This window comes from Poromitra crassiceps, assembly GCF_964638095.1.
Source record: "Poromitra crassiceps genome assembly, chromosome: 16".
Lineage (NCBI taxonomy): Eukaryota > Metazoa > Chordata > Actinopteri > Beryciformes > Melamphaidae > Poromitra > Poromitra crassiceps.
Window position 1 is genome coordinate 25,587,016 of NC_139645.1, and position 5,000 is coordinate 25,592,015.

Below are 5,000 nucleotides of genomic sequence, written 5' to 3' on the forward strand. Positions count from 1 at the left end.
TCGGTCCAATTTGATAGAAAACTTTGTAGCACCTGCTTGCGTCGATCAGAGTGTTCTACTGAGCGCCTGGATATATGAATCATCGCTCTAGGATCAATGGTTTTGCCAAAAGCTGCTCAAATCTAGCTCAGGCTTAAAAAGTGCAGCCTCCTGGTCGTGCTCAGTGTTTATCGGTCGTGGGGTCATGAGTGAGACATCGCCGCGTCGGAATCTTGTGCTGAGCAACATACCGTACTCAAAAATAAGCCATTTCAGATCCACTGTTGAAGAAACAGATGGATAGATACATGGATATGAAGGGAATCCCAGGACACATTATGGATTTGTCAGATTGATATAACTCCAGAAATCAGCCCAAGGTGTTGGAAGTGCCTCCTTTTAGCTTTAAAAGGATAAGTACTTCAACAAAAAGTAGTATTTGTTATAATTTGTTATATTCAGTTTATAGTAACCGTTAAAAGCCGTCCATGGGTAGGCTCGCCCCCTGACAGAATATCAGCCCGATGCGAGGTTGCAAACTTCAGGAAGAGCTGTGGGTTTTTTCTGAGCAAACACAAAGTCAATGGAGACTGCCCTGTTGTAAACACGGCACTTTTATGATATGTGCAGCCATCTTGAAGGGAAAAGAGTGGCGTCGAGACACAAAATTTGGCGGCTGTCCTCTGGTGAGCAGCTGCTACCACCACACCGAATTTCGTGGTGATCGGAGCATGTCTAAAATCTAGTGTTCTGATTGGCCCAAAACTTGGCACAATCACCCCCGAGGTTGTTTGTGCCACTGACGCGCGCGCACGCGTGCGTGCACACACGCACGATGTGTCTGTGTGTCATGCCATAATCCAAACACACGACACACAGACACATCGTGCGTGCACACACGCACGATGTGTCTGTGTGTCATGCCATAATCCAAACACACGACACACAGACACATCGTGCGTGCACACACGCACGATGTGTCTGTGTGTCATGCCATAATCCAAACACACGACACACAGACACATCGTGCGTGCACACACGCACGATGTGTCTGTGTGTCATGCCATAATCCAAACACACGACACACAGACACATCGTGCGTGCACACACGCACGATGTGTCTGTGTGTCATGCCATAATCCAAACACACGACACACAGACACATCGTGCGTGCACACACGCACGATGTGTCTGTGTGTCATGCCATAATCCAAACACACGACACACAGACACATCGTGCGTGCACACACGCACGATGTGTCTGTGTGTCATGCCATAATCCAAACACACGACACACAGACACATCGTGCGTGCACACACGCACGATGTGTCTGTGTGTCATGCCATAATCCAAACACACGACACACAGACACATCGTGCGTGCACACACGCACGATGTGTCTGTGTGTCATGCCATAATCCAAACACACGACACACAGACACATCGTGCGTGCACACACGCACGATGTGTCTGTGTGTCATGCCATAATCCAAACACACGACACACAGACACATCGTGCGTGCACACACGCACGATGTGTCTGTGTGTCATGCCATAATCCAAACACACGACACACAGACACATCGTGCGTGCACACACGCACGATGTGTCTGTGTGTCATGCCATAATCCAAACACACGACACACAGACACATCGTGCGTGCACACACGCACGATGTGTCTGTGTGTCATGCCATAATCCAAACACACGACACACAGACACATCGTGCGTGCACACACGCACGATGTGTCTGTGTGTCATGCCATAATCCAAACACACGACACACAGACACATCGTGCGTGCACACACGCACGATGTGTCTGTGTGTCATGCCATAATCCAAACACACGACACACAGACACATCGTGCGTGCACACACGCACGATGTGTCTGTGTGTCATGCCATAATCCAAACACACGACACACAGACACATCGTGCGTGCACACACGCACGATGTGTCTGTGTGTCATGCCATAATCCAAACACACGACACACAGACACATCGTGCGTGCACACACGCACGATGTGTCTGTGTGTCATGCCATAATCCAAACACACGACACACAGACACATCGTGCGTGCACACACGCACGATGTGTCTGTGTGTCATGCCATAATCCAAACACACGACACACAGACACATCGTGCGTGCACACACGCACGATGTGTCTGTGTGTCATGCCATAATCCAAACACACGACACACAGACACATCGTGCGTGCACACACGCACGATGTGTCTGTGTGTCATGCCATAATCCAAACACACGACACACAGACACATCGTGCGTGCACACACGCACGATGTGTCTGTGTGTCATGCCATAATCCAAACACACGACACACAGACACATCGTGCGTGCACACACGCACGATGTGTCTGTGTGTCATGCCATAATCCAAACACACGACACACAGACACATCGTGCGTGCACACACGCACGATGTGTCTGTGTGTCATGCCATAATCCAAACACACGACACACAGACACATCGTGCGTGCACACACGCACGATGTGTCTGTGTGTCATGCCATAATCCAAACACACGACACACAGACACATCGTGCGTGCACACACGCACGATGTGTCTGTGTGTCATGCCATAATCCAAACACACGACACACAGACACATCGTGCGTGCACACACGCACGATGTGTCTGTGTGTCATGCCATAATCCAAACACACGACACACAGACACATCGTGCGTGCACACACGCACGATGTGTCTGTGTGTCATGCCATAATCCAAACACACGACACACAGACACATCGTGCGTGCACACACGCACGATGTGTCTGTGTGTCATGCCATAATCCAAACACACGACACACAGACACATCGTGCGTGCACACACGCACGATGTGTCTGTGTGTCATGCCATAATCCAAACACACGACACACAGACACATCGTGCGTGCACACACGCACGATGTGTCTGTGTGTCATGCCATAATCCAAACACACGACACACAGACACATCGTACACGCGCGCACGCATGTCAATGGCACAAACCCCCCCCATAGCACGCACACACACACACACACACACGCACACGCACACGCACACGCACACACACACACACACACACAGAGGGGGGAGAGAGACTGAGGGAGAGAGGAGAAGCAGGGAGAGAGAGGAGAGGGGGGAAAGAGAGGAGAGGGAGAGAGAGGAGAGGGAGAGAGAGGAGGGGGAGAGGAGGGGAGGGAGATGAGAGGGAGGGCGAGAGACTGAGGGAGAGAGAGGAGGGGGAGAGAGAGGAGAGAGAGAGAGAGGGAGAGGAGGGGAGGGAGATGAGAGGGAGGGCGAGAGACTGAGGGAGAGAGGAGAGGGAGAGAGAGGAGGGGGAGAGGAGGAGAGGGGGGAAAGAGAGGAGAGGGAGGGAGAGAGAGGAGAGGGAGAGAGACTGAGGGAGAGAGAGGGAGGGAGAGGGAGAGAGGAGGAGAGGGAGGGAGAGAGACTAAGGGAGAGAGAGAGAGGGAGAGGAGAGGGAGAGAGAGAGCGACACACACACACACACGCACACCTCTCCAGAAAAACACATCACCCCCACACACACACCGCCCCTTCCCTCTCTCTATTTCAAGCACAATCAATATGTAAATGGTAAATGGTAAATGGCCTGCATTTATATAGCGCTTTTATCCAAAGTGCTTTACAGTCAGTAGGTACATTCACCCATTCACACACCGATGGCGGCAGGTTACCACGCAGGGTGCTGGCACACCAACGGGAGCAATTTGGGGTTCAGTGTCTTGCCCGAGGACACTTCAACATGCAGACTGGATGAGCCGGGAATCGAACCACCAACCTCTTTTATCCAAAGCGATTAGTGGATGACCCGCTCTACCTCCTGAGCTACAGCCGCCCCATATACAGTATATATCTGTATATGATTCAATACAAAATATTGTTGATGGTTGTTGTTGGAACTACCTGTATTTTGTTACAGTAACATCATGTTTCTGTTCTGTATGTTACAAACTGTTTTTGTTTTGTTCTCCCTCTGTCTGTACGACCATGTACTATGTGCTTTATACTGAAACTCACTATGGTCATGCTAATAAAGCCTCTTTGAATTGAATTGACTGAGGGAGAGAGAGGGAGAGAGAGATAAGGGAGAGAATGAGGGAGAGAGAGAGGGGGAGAAACTGGGGGAGAGAGAGAGGGAGAGAGAGGGGAGGGGGGAGAGAGAGGAGAGGGAGAGAGACTGACGGCTCGTGCACACCTACAATGGCAAAATCGCTTTTCCGCTGTGTCGCAGCGTTTTGTGGGCGTGGAAACCAGCTTCCAGCTTGGAGCTGTAGAAACATTTTCAGGTCGAGGTACACAGGAGGGTGGGGGAAGGAAATGTGTAGGAAGAGCTGTCATTGGGTAGCTTTAACGAAAGGTCCCGCCCTAGTCCCGCCCCGCGAGCGTGAAGCCGCTCAGAGACAAGCCGCCTCTAGTCTGCAACAGCGAAACGCTGGGCGGTTCCAGCGGCAGGGGGCGCGAGGTTGAAATGGACCAATCAGACGCGGAAGTAGAGCAAGACAGCCTATCAAGATGCAGCGTCAAAGAGGCTTTTACAGGGGGCATGCCGCAGAGCGTTTCATGATGTGCATGAGCCGTGAGGGAGAGAGACTGAGGGAGAGAGAGAGGGGGAGAAACTGGGGGAGAGAGAGAGGGAGAGAGAGGAGAAGGAGGGAGAGAGAGGAGAAGGAGGGAGAGAGAGGAGAGGAAGGGATACTGAGGGAGAGAGAGGAGAGGGAGAGAGACTGAGGGAGAGAGAGGAGAGGGAGGGAGAGAGAGGAGAGGGGGGAGAGAGAGGAGAGGGGGGAGAGAGAGGAGAGGGAGAGAGACTGAGGGAGAGAGAGGAGAGGGAGGGAGAGAGTTAACCAATGAACCAGAGACACATCTCATGGGACACAACACCCACAGAAACCGATCCTTAAAGTCGAGCTGAACCCAAGAATTACTTTTCTTTTCTTTTAGTTCAAATACCTGGGTATGCAGTGCACCTATTTAATAATGTATG

The 5,000-nt window shown here is 51.4% G+C and overlaps 2 protein-coding genes across 2 annotated transcripts in view; both read right to left on the bottom strand.

Moving 5' to 3' along the window:
- LOC310791545 (uncharacterized protein) overlaps positions 1 to 5,000 on the bottom strand; it is a gene marked incomplete at both ends in the record, with an annotated part of 557,869 nt that overhangs the window by 466,203 nt on the left and 86,666 nt on the right. The window lies entirely within an intron of this gene.
- The window catches only part of LOC310791128 (NACHT, LRR and PYD domains-containing protein 3-like), a 49,775-nt gene that overhangs the window by 4,603 nt on the left and 40,172 nt on the right, over positions 1 to 5,000 (bottom strand). The window lies entirely within an intron of this gene.